The following is a 12,168-nucleotide window of genomic DNA, read 5'->3' on the forward strand; positions in this document are numbered from 1 at the left end:
ATAGTGATGATGAACAGTTTGTCACTCTTGAGATATTCTCTCCAGCAGAGCACAATTTCACAAATTCCTGAAATGGTGATGGCGAATTTTCCTTTATCTTGGTAGCAAATAATGCAAGGAAGAAAATTACATATGAGCAGATGAAGATAAGTCCCTGATATGTTCTGTAAAGTATGAAGAAGTAAGAGATAGTGTTCCGAATCCTGCAACAAAATCAAGAAGAAATAAAGATGATAATTTTTTGGAGAATAAGAAAACCACTTATTTTAGCATTCAATCCACTTATTAATTGTGCATAAAGATAGCCATATCATATTACTCAAGATGTTCATCTGTGGTACCTCTATACAGAGAGGTAAGCGATTAAGATGAAAGCTCATGTCATTTCTGGGTCTTTTTCCAGAAAGGAAGTCCCAAAATCTCTCTGAGGTCTTTACACCATCGAGAGTGTAAACAAAACTATATTTTCAGGTCTGAAATGATGATTCTGAGTCACTAATAAAAGATTAAATGACAGCCTAACACACTTAATGAGGTAGGAAAAAACATGTACCACATTTTTGAAATCTTCTAAATGAAATCTGTTAAATAAAGCTCTGGCACTCAGAGAGTTAATTTCTGCTATATGGAAATACATAATATCTTGTCCTCATTAGTTCTTTGGGTATAAATTTCATAAACTGTGTGAAGAGAACAGACTGAGATTAGCTGTCCTCACTATCACTGAGTAATTGCATTCCCTTTGCTTCATTTGGCTATATGAATGTGTCGTAAGAAACCAACTAGTTTAACTTTTATTTATGCACTAAAGAGTTAAGCGATAAAGAAAGACATTAACATTCTCCTCAAGTGTTTCAGATCCATGTAACTCCATCTGGGAATTGTCACAAAGAAAAACGAACAAGTTTGCAATCATTATTTTAGATTTCTATTACCACAAATATATTTCTCTTTTATTTAATGCTATGCCATGATTACAAGTTTCAGCCTATAAACTGGGAGGTAAGCCTGGATTTATGCTGTGAAATGTAAACGAACTTCACAGTAATTCAAACACATTTTCATTTACCATGGTTATAACTAGCAAAATTTTATTCTATGATACTGGACACCAGTCTTTCATTCCAATTAACACATTTTTCACAAAGCTAGGTAGATAATCATTTCTATCATATGCATTATCTATGTTTACAAAGATCTTAAATAAAACTATGTACATGAAGTTGTATACCTTTGTAAATTTCTAATGGGTATTCAATTAACAGGTAAAAAATATAGATTGAAGCATTCATGGAATGAAAAACCAGTGAGCAATTAGAAAAAAAGCAGCAGTGAGTCCAAATGAGGAGAATGCTTTACTCCACAACTTCCCTCACACTATTTCAATCAAGTACTGGTTATTCCACAGAACCAAGGCTAGATAATGAGTATGCGCAAGATACTACAAACATTCTTAAAAATTGATTGTGTTCAGAATATCTGGAACATTTTCAAGGAAGAGGAAGTCCAGCACCTTTAAGAAGCATTTTTATAAATAATTTAGGAAGGGAAACAGTTCATGATCATTACCAGGTGGTACCAGTCTGGTTTAATCAGTAATCAGCCAGTCTGTTTGTTCCCTCTCTAAATCAGAAGATAGCTTTTCTTTTCATTCAGTCAGCAAGTAGTTTGTAAGCTCCTACTATGTGACTGGCACTGGACTAGGTACTGGGAATACAGTCGTGAGCAAGTGGGGGGAAGAGGAGTTAGGAACCATCTGAGAAACATAACCTGCATGTTCAAAGGATCATCTCAGCTAAAGAAACATGACTGCCATGCTCAGTTGATCCTTGAAAGTATTAACAGACTAAAAGAACACAGCTGAAACAGGGAAATATTAGACAGTTTCTAGAGCTAAAGAGCAGGTCATGGGAGAATGGTAAAAAAAAAAAAAAAAAAAAAAAAAAAAAAAAAAGGCACCAGCTCTGCCTAGAATTCTGTCTTGTGATGTGATTCGTGTACATTTTGCATATATGTTGTTTACCTCTTTTTTAAAATATTCTTTTTTTATTGTGGTGAGAGCACATCATGAGATCTAGCCTCTTAAATTTTAAGTACAATACAATATTGTTAACTATAAGTATAATGTTGTATGGCAGATCTCTAGAAATTATCTTGTATAACTAGAACTTTATACTGGTTGAACAGCAAAATGGAGACTTGCTCTGTTGTTTATCTCTTAATGAAATGATATATTAACAATGACTTTATATATAAAGTGTTGATCTCTTCAGTTTTATACATTAGAATCACAGGCATTATCTCAAAGTAGCTACTTGAATGTATAAGCTAAGCATTCACTAGTTGCAGACTTCTACTAGGTCAGCCCTATTTCAGTGACACCAGCATTTCATACAATTATTTTATTGGAGCTAGAGTAAGGGACATTGAGAAATCAAAGATGCTGGCTTGGAATACTGATAAAACCATGGTAAAATCAGCAGATGAAATCAGACATGATGGGGATCTAGACAGAAAGAACTGGGTCGGCAATGATAACCATGGGTGAACAAAGATGCCCAGAAAAATGGTTTCCCTAAGAAACCTTCTTAGGTATACACTGTAGTTATAATATATATCTGTGATTTATCAACTGTGCCCTGAGATTCTTTGCACTGCTTAAAGAAGGTAATGTGAAGACAGAGATTGGAGCAATGCAGCCACAAGCCAAGTAATGCTGACAGCTACCAGAAGCTAGAAGAAGCAAGGAACGGATTCTGCTGTAGAGACTGCAGAGGAAGTGTGGCCCTGACCACACCTTGATTTCAGCCTAGTGATACTGAGTTTGGACTTCTGGCCTCCAGAACTGTGAAGGAATGAATTTCTGTTGTTTTAAGCCAGCAAGTTTGTGGTAATTTGTTTCAGCGGTCACAGAAAACTTTATACAAGTATCTTAACATGACCAACAGCTGTTCTGGGTGCTAAGTCACTACGAGTGAGAAAAGGAGAAAAAGCTGAGTTCCTAAGGTCATAACCCTGAAACATCACCTCCTTAAATCTCAGCTGGTGGTGATACAAGAAACCAGGATCCTCTGGACATTTATTATTGCTCCTAAGGGATATTATAAAATTTTTATAAGAGTTCTGAAACCAGAATAAAATAAATATATTCATTCTTCGCATTTCCATGGCTGTTAGCTTTCAATATTTCTTATTTTATTTTATGTTCTTTTCTACCTGACAGAGTCTTCTGTGTACATAAATAGTTTAAAGATATATCTCAGTTGTGGCTATCAAACTAGACTTTTTCTTTGAAGATAGTTTTCCAAGAAAAATGGGTTATGGCTTTTAAGAATTGACAGCAGAGACAAAATGAAAGATAAAAGCAAGGGGTAACCTAAGTTGATTGAAGGAAACATAATGTATTTAGAGCTAGCATTGCTTGAAAATGTTACCCTGGAACTCACATCAGGGCACCAGTAGCCATGGACCCATGGGTGATACAATTAAGAAAAGAGACAAGGTTTGTTTGTTTGGGGTAGAATCTTAGATTATTTTATCGACAGTATGACACCTCAAACCCAACTCAAAGTTGTAGACACTTACAGACTTATGTGAATTATGCCCATCTCCATGGTACACAATTCCCTCTGCCCCCAACACACACACACCCACACATATCACCGTTGTACAACACACAATGAGTAGCTGATTACCATATTATACATTTCTTTTGGATTCTTGGTTATCTCATGACATGTACTGCCCACCTACTAGAAGTGGAGGTGTTGCTAATCAGTGGTGCTCGACATTAGTTGCATATTGGAGTCCCCAGGGGAAATCTTAAAACCACTATGCCTAGGACCCAGCCCCAGAGATTCTATAGTCTGTGGTGCAGTCTGGACATCAGGATTTGTAAAAGCCCTCCAGGTGATTTTGAGGCACAGATAAGCTTGCAAACCATCTGGGCACCAAGGATAGAGTTTAGTCCATAGCTTCTCAAACTCTAATGTGTATATGCATCACCTGAGGATCTTATGAAATTACAGATTCTGATTCATTAGGTGGGAAATGAGGTTTTCCTTTTCTTATAAGCACCCAAATGATGCTGCTGCTGGTTGTTGAAGGCTATACTTTGAGCAGCAAGAGCTAAGATCACTGTGTCCCTATTTCTAGAAAATGATAATATATATTTGTAAAGCACACCGCCATTTCTGGATAAGGCTGCTCTTAGCAAGAAACAACTGGACTCTAGGGGATCTGGCTGCCCTAGGCCCTATACAGCCACCCCAGGACCAAGAGAAATGATATCCCAGCTCATCTGTGACCCACTGTGCTGCATACTAGTGGCACACTGGTTGCACATCTTTGGCTTACAACCATACGTATCATTACCAATATATGATACTTATAGATAAGACAAATACTAGAACTATACACCTAGGAGAAAATATAAACTACACATGCATTGCCAAAGGGGATGCAGGTCATGAGCAGGTAGCTCTATCCATAAATAAGGAAATTTAGGATATTCAAGAGCTACAGAAGCACTGTCAATGTAAACATAGGGAAGAAGAAAGGGTCAACACAGACTTGAAAGAGTTACTGAATTCAAACATTTGCCCCTTAAGCTGGCTGTCCAGTATTGCTCAAACCAGTTTGTGTTTCTCCTTTTGTAAACCTACCACAGTATAATATCCAGATATTTAAAGACCAGTATAAAAGGGATAATCAGGACAGGATACAGAGAAATAATTTTAGCATCTCTGCAGCACTGAAAGGTTCACTGGTATGGGTATACATACTCTGGAGCTAGAAGGGAGACGTAAATTGATATACTATTGTTTGTAGCATGGACAATAATGAAATACCATTCTTACTTTCTAAACTTAATAGTTTAAGGTGTTTCAACATGTTGGAGGAGGGCTTCTACTATATAGTTAACTCTCTTCCACTTAATTGCCTATAAATCTTATGATTAATTTATTTTTACGAAAGGTAAAATTAAGTTATTGCTGCCACCAACAGCGTGTTTTAATTTCCATTTGAACAAAATGCAGATGAAAGGTTAGGGATAAAAATTTAAATTAGTAGTGACAGATTCAAGGAGTTCCTGAGTATCCTCCAAATGCTTATGTCTGTAAAACCTCTTGCATATAAATATAGCTATATAGAGGTATTGCATCTTCTGGGTAGACCCAGTTTTAATGCCAAGAAATTAATCTGATCAGTGGAAGATATGTACCCACAGATTCCCATGGGCCATTTTTATCAATAATTAAATCGTATAATTTTTTCTTTGTTTATATTCCTTGTTGTCCCACAATGAGTAAATTAATGGAATTAGTGTGTTCAGAATGGAAAAGAATCTTAAAGAACTTAGCTCTCATATTTTATACATGTGGAAATTGAAACTCAAAGATTCTAAGTGGTTAGCCCAAGATTATATAGTTCAGTAATAACATAACCAGGACTAGAATCAAGTTCTCTTGAATCCTTGTTCAGTGCTCTCTATACCATGAATTAATATGTCAGCTAAACTTAAAAAGATAATAATAGGGATTTATGAGATGGTGAAGCAGACATGCTCTGTGCCTAAGCTAAGCTGTTCTCTGGGACAGTACCATTAAAATGTTGCCATTCTTTATCAGGCATCACCCAAAAGGCTGCTAAGCCCTGGGCTACTCTAGAAAGCAGATGTTTGTAAGGTTGTTTAACAAGGATTTCAAAATCTGTAAGTGAACCACTGTGGGTAACTTTTCTGGCATGAAAATATCTGCTTGAATCATCTATAAACTCAAAAAGCCCAAGAGGGGTATGTGATGGGTGAGTAGAAATGGATATTAACTTAGGCTTTAATGAAAAAGTTTCCCCATTCTAGCTGATGACTCATGTGGTGAAATTTCTTTTTCTGATTTCTCTGCCTGTCAGTCCATTCAAGAAAAGGTCACTGTTGAATGGGTCAACATCATTTTGTTGACAATTTCTAATAGTATCAAATTGTATTGCTCACATCTTGTCACATTGAAGAAAAATTTTTTCTCCACTATGAGGATCTTTTTTCCTCATTATTATCATTTAAAAGAGTGAGTTGCAATTCTTCAGAAATTTGAGTACATCTATGGGATTATTTGATTTCCCAACACTGCTCCCTCAAAAATACTCTAAGACACATATTTACTTATAACACTAAAATTTATTCTATGGAATTTGGGAGGTTATATTTGTTCATACCCTGCAGTGTTATAAAATTAATCTCCATTAAAAACCAAATACCTCTCTAATAATTAGAATTATTTCCCTTTTTACATAAAGGAAGTCTGAAAATATTAATGATCAATGGCACGATATATATATTTCAAACAAATATACCCTTATTGTACTTCATTTACCTATGAAAATATGTGAAATTTCAACACAACACAAAGCTCAAATAATAATTAGAATGATCAGAATTCCAGTACCAGCATTTATTTGAATTGTCAAGTACTTTACGTATAGGAGATGCTATTTTTCTGACACTTTTTGCAGACAGTAAAGTTAAAATTGGAATCTGTTCTTTTTTTAATTATGTAGTGATTGTAAAGGCAACCATAAAATTTGTTATTAATTTGATTTTTTAATCGCGCTTTCTTTCATACTTTTGAGGTCTCCAAAAGGCTCCCTTCCCAGGTTCTGAACAAATTGAAAAATGAAACATAGGAGAGGGAGGTAGAGAACCAACATATCACCTTGATTATTAATGGAATATAAGCTGAAAGATGTAGCTTTAGTTCTATTAACCAGGCGGACTTATTAATAATAAACCCTGAAATCAGACAGGCAAATTCACTGATTCATAGCAGCTGAATCAGTGTCACTGAACCAGGACAGCCCCCCCCCTTCCCCATAAGGGGCAGAGCACAATTAGGCCTGTAGGCAGGCCTATTCCCAAAAAGGAAAAAGATGGAGCTTAGTCAAGCGTGCCACTTGTCTACCAATCACATGTCATTCCAAATCACCTGGGGCAGAGTGATTAAAAGGAGTGCAGAATTGCCAGGAGTGTGTCTAGAAAATTCTCTCTTCGTCAAATCCAGAGAAGCTGGAAAAAGTCATTACTCCCCTCTAACGTAAACTTCAAGATTTGACACAAGTCTTGTTAACGGTGCTTTGTCTTTCTCTGTACTTCACTCTGTCATCACTCTCTTCTGTTCTTTTACCATTTCCCCATGTTCCTATTCTATCTACCCCTAGGGCAAATAGGGATCTTTCCCTCTTTTGGCTCAAGTGGATAAAGTGATGGAAGGCCCTTAATGGACAACCTTGATAGATGAACTCATGGAGGCTCCCCAGTCTTTAACAAAACAGTCATAGAATTGAATGGGGAAGGCCTTGGTAGCAAAATGAGGTGGAAATACAATATTTTGGCAAGGAACAGAAGAAGGTTCATCCAGCAGGAACCTTAACAGAGGAGTGGGTATATCCTGATAATAGAACTAACATTCAATAATACTAGTATTTTCTACATGTATAAAAAATGTATTGACTTTGTCCTAGACATTGCTTGACTCTCATGACATGAGTTAAACCATGTGGCCAATAAAATCTAAGGTTTTCCCAGCCAAAAACAGCTACAGCACCTATAAACTAGCTTGGGCTAAAAGATATAGAATCAGTATAAACAGTTCTCATATGTTGGCATATTCAGCTTATATAGATAAAAGGAATACAATAAATTAATTTTTTATTAATCTTTATTGGAGTATTGTTGCTTTACTATGTTGTGTTAGTTTCAGGTATACAGAAAAGTGAATCAGTTATACATATACATATATCCTCTCTTCTTTTAGATTCTTCTCCCATATAGGCCATTACAGAGTATTGAGTACAGTTCCCTGTGTTATACAGTAGGTCCTTATTAGTTATCTATTTTATATATAGTAGTGTGTATATGTCAATCTCAATCTCCCAATTTATCCCTTCCCCCCCTTGCCCCCTGGTAACCATAAGTTTGTTTTCTACATCTGTAACTCTACTTCTGTTTTGTAAATAAGTTCATTTGTACCCTTTTTAAAATGTCATTTTTAACAACTGTCATTATGAAGACATTTTCTATATTTCAAAAGCATTGATGTGGGTAAAATGTCCAGTCCTCTAGAGATAAAGAGCAGAGAGTAAAACTAAACAGAATGCAAGTTTTCACAGCTCTATTCTGTCATCAAGCAGGAACTCTCTTTCAAAGTTCTTACCATTCTGTGCCAGGAGACATTTGGGAAATACTAACTTACAAGCCATGGCTTCATGGCCATTTGCCATGTGATAATCCTCTCCTCCTCTGGGAAAACAGACGGACTGAATAAACTGTCAGTAAGAAGGCTACATAAATGAGCTGTTTCACTCACAACTGATAGCTTAATATTATAATCATGAGAGAAAAAACCTAACATTGTCTTCAAAATCTTAACATCTTCTTCTCTGTTCTGAGAATATTTGCACACTTTTACTTCATAATATTTCTCTTAGAGACCAGAGGAAGCCCCAAGTGAGAAAGAGAATGCTGTTAGTACCTGATATCACTGTCAATTAACTCTCATGTGCAAAAAGGAAAGAAGATGACCTTGCTCCCTAGGAAGCACTGACTAGGTTGAGTTCAAAGATAATCCTTTGTCTGCCAACCTAAGACAGAGAGTAGGGTATAGCAGAGGTGTCTTTAGTGTTTGAACTTCTGAAGTAATTCAAAGAAAGATAAATTACTAGGAGAATCCTGAGAAACCAGAACAGATATTACCTGATTAATACTTACTATTATCTTGAGTAGGAAACCTAAGGGCTTTTTTGAAAAACTCATTTGATTCATATCTATCTCTTAGAGGTTTTTTTTTGTACTGAATTTATGGCCTGACCTCTCTATAAATTGACATGTCTTTGTAGATATTTTTCTGGAGGTTGCATATAAATCAAACTTTAATAAAGCAAAATCATTATTAAGTGATCCTTATTACATTCTTTAAAATGGAAACATGCAAATTGTTACAAAATATAATGTGTTGCGGTTGGAAGAATTTTTATTAAAAGCAATATTGTGGTCAAGTCATTAATAATGTGACAAAAACTTTACTAATATTTATCCTCTACTTAGGCAAAGAGAACTGGGTGCTGAGTCAGAAGACCTCAGCCCCCAAGTAGCCAGGTCATCTTGAGCAAGTCATGATCTTTTATTTAATCTAATAAAATTTACAGGGCTAGATTCTATAATAAACTGCCCCTAGCACTCCTCCAAAACTCCGATCAGAATAAAAGTTCAAGGAATATTGTCCAATAAAATCATTGGAAGAAAGCTCATCGAGGGGTGGAGATGATAGAAAATGGAAAGAATCAGGCAGATGTACTTTCTTTTTTCGATTTTATTTTATTTATTTATTTTTATACAGCAGGTTCTTATTAGTTATCTATTTTACACATATTAGTGTATATACGTCAATCCCAATCTCTTAGACTTTTAAATCTATCACTCTCTGCCTTATAACTAAAAGAAAGAGTGAGTTAATTAATTTAGGGTTTGGCAAAGAGAAGCAAGTCTCCCCTCAAACACTCCTTCTCCATCTTCAACATCTTACTCTAACCCACTTAGATTGCATGTATCCAGTTTTGACTTACATATATTTTGTAGAATATTCATAACTGTCCTATGAAGTGTACAAAAAAGTTGTTCTTCTTTTTCTTTAATTTTATTATTTATTTATTTATTTTATTTTTGACTGTGTTGGGTCTTCGTTTCTGTGCGAGGGCTTTCTCTAGCTGCGGCAAGCGGGGGCCACTCTTCATCGCGGTGCGCGGGCCTCTCACTATCGCGGCCTCTCTTGTTGCGGAGCACAGGCTCCAGACGCGCAGGCTCAGTAGTTGTGGCTCACGGGCCCAGTTGCTCCGTGGCATGTGGGATCTTCCCAGACCAGGGCTCGAACCCGTGTCCCCTGCATTGGCAGGCAGATTCCCAAGCACTGCGCCACCAGGGAAGCCCCAAAAGTTGTTCTTTTAACTCAGTAATTTATTACTGATGAAGATGCTTCTACTGTTTTATCTCTAGGCTTCCTGACTAGAAGTGTGATTTCTGGCAGCACAGTCATAATGGAATTGCACTATAAAACCATATGGACAGCCCAGAAATTTGCCCTCTATATTTGTTCTTTTGGAATTCACTGGTCTGTTCTTTCATAGAACCATTAATTGCAAAATTCATAGATCCATAATTATATTAATTAAATGTTTGTGTTTATTTTTTAATGTTCCATTCCCTTTTATCAAACAATCATCTGGAAGCTTAGATATTCTTAAACAGAACTTTTTAAACGTTCAAGAACCATAATGAATGGGTCTGTTATTTCTAAAGTATCTTGTCTTTACTAGCAAGTCTCTACTTTTGCTGAATCACACTTATTCTCAGTCCTAAACTTTTGATCTTTCAACATTCTCCAAATTAGACTGGTTTGCCTAATGGCTACCTTACACTCCCGTAAACAAATGTGATGTAATTTTAGTTTACATAAGTCTGTCCTCAATAAATTTATGCAAGGAATGTGCATTAGGTTACTGGGTTAAAAGATGTTAGCAATGAAGTTGAGCTAGAGAATGTTAATGATATTCTAACTTAGCTTGAATTTCCAATAACTTAGGCTAGGTTGGTAGCTGCCTAACAAAGTAGAGAGAATATTTTTAGGGAGGTTTCCTAAGAATAACATGTATTAAATGTTACGATATTATCTATAAAAATGTACACAAGCTTTCTTTGGAAATATCTTTGAGAATATTTTCCTGGTTATCTACCATTTATTATTCATATTTCTGTTCCCAATAATAATAGTTAAAACTTTTCTTGAGCACTTATGTGCTAGGGACAGTACTTTACATGTGTTTTACAGAATCCTCACAATTGCCCTATGAAGTGAGACCCATTAATATCCCCATTGCAACACTGACAGTAGAGAGGTACAGAAAGCCAGTGACTTGGCTAAATTCACAGCTAATAAGTAACAGCCAAGTTTTTCACCCAGACAACGTGATGTGTGACTCCACTCCACAACTTGCACTTTTAACCATTATACTGTTTCCTGTCCTGGCTATATAACTGTGTATGTGTATGCATGTGTGTACGTGTGTGTGTGGAAGCATGCATGCATGCACACACACACATATGTGCACCAAGTTTCAAAGATAACATAATAATAAATATGTCATGCCTTTCTTTTCTCATGCTAAAGCAAAATAAAATTCCTAGTTAATATAGTGTAGTGGTTAAAAGCACAAACTGGAGAGTTGAGCTTTGAATCCCAGTTCCTCTGTCTTTTACGTCTACATAGTTGGGTAAGTTACTTAACCTCACTGAGCCTCCATTTCCTCAACTCTAATACAGTAACAATGAGAACAATACTTACCTCATGAAGTTGTGCTGAGGAAAAGTAACAGCAAGTACAGGAAAGGAACAGTATTTATTGAACATTGGTATACCAGGTACTGTACTAGGCACTTTGGTTCTGAGTCCTCTCAGCAACCTTATAAAATAGGTATCAATCTCATTCTTTTTACAAATGAGGAAACTAAAGAAACTAAAGTTCGGAGAGAAGTAAGTTACTCAAGGCTACAAGTGGCAACTGGAATCCAACCCAGACCTGTTGGTCACAAAGTCCATGCATCTTTCCATGACACCACTTTGTTTCTTAGGTGGAGAGAAATGGGTCTTGGTAGGGAAGATGAAGTGGCAAAGGCCAATTTGATGAAATTCACAATTTTGCTGAGGACTGGCCCTGTTTATATTTCTATTTCTGGATGTGTTTGAGGGCAATGTGTGTTGAATAAATATTCACTGTGCACCAAGTTTATTTTCTTGTCTGCCCCAGCTATCAATGAACCACTTATACAACATCAGCTCTTTGCAACAAAAATTTGATCTGAGGGAGGAGTAGGCATTTATTCATTCATTTACACCTTAATTTATCAGTCATTTACTAAGCCACTTCTCTGTGCCAGACACTGTGTTAAGTGCCAAGGATAAAGAACTTAAAAAAAAAATCCTGTTAAAAAAGAAAACAAAGTACTTGCCCTCAAACAGCTACTTGCATCAGGGCATGTGGGGTAGAAGTAGACAAAGGGAAGCCATTTACACACAAGATGCTTCTCTTTTCTTTCTTGCTCCCAGAGCAGAATGGTACCTCTGAG

The 12,168-nt window shown here is 36.2% G+C and overlaps 1 long non-coding RNA gene across 1 annotated transcript in view; it reads right to left on the reverse strand.

Moving 5' to 3' along the window:
* Window positions 1-12,168, reverse strand: part of LOC309620857 — a 1,080,383-nt gene that overhangs the window by 937,635 nt on the left and 130,580 nt on the right. The window lies entirely within an intron of this gene.

The sequence above is a fragment of the Balaenoptera borealis genome (genome assembly GCF_965194805.1).
Source record: "Balaenoptera borealis genome assembly, chromosome: X".
Classification (NCBI taxonomy): Eukaryota; Metazoa; Chordata; class Mammalia; order Artiodactyla; family Balaenopteridae; genus Balaenoptera; species Balaenoptera borealis.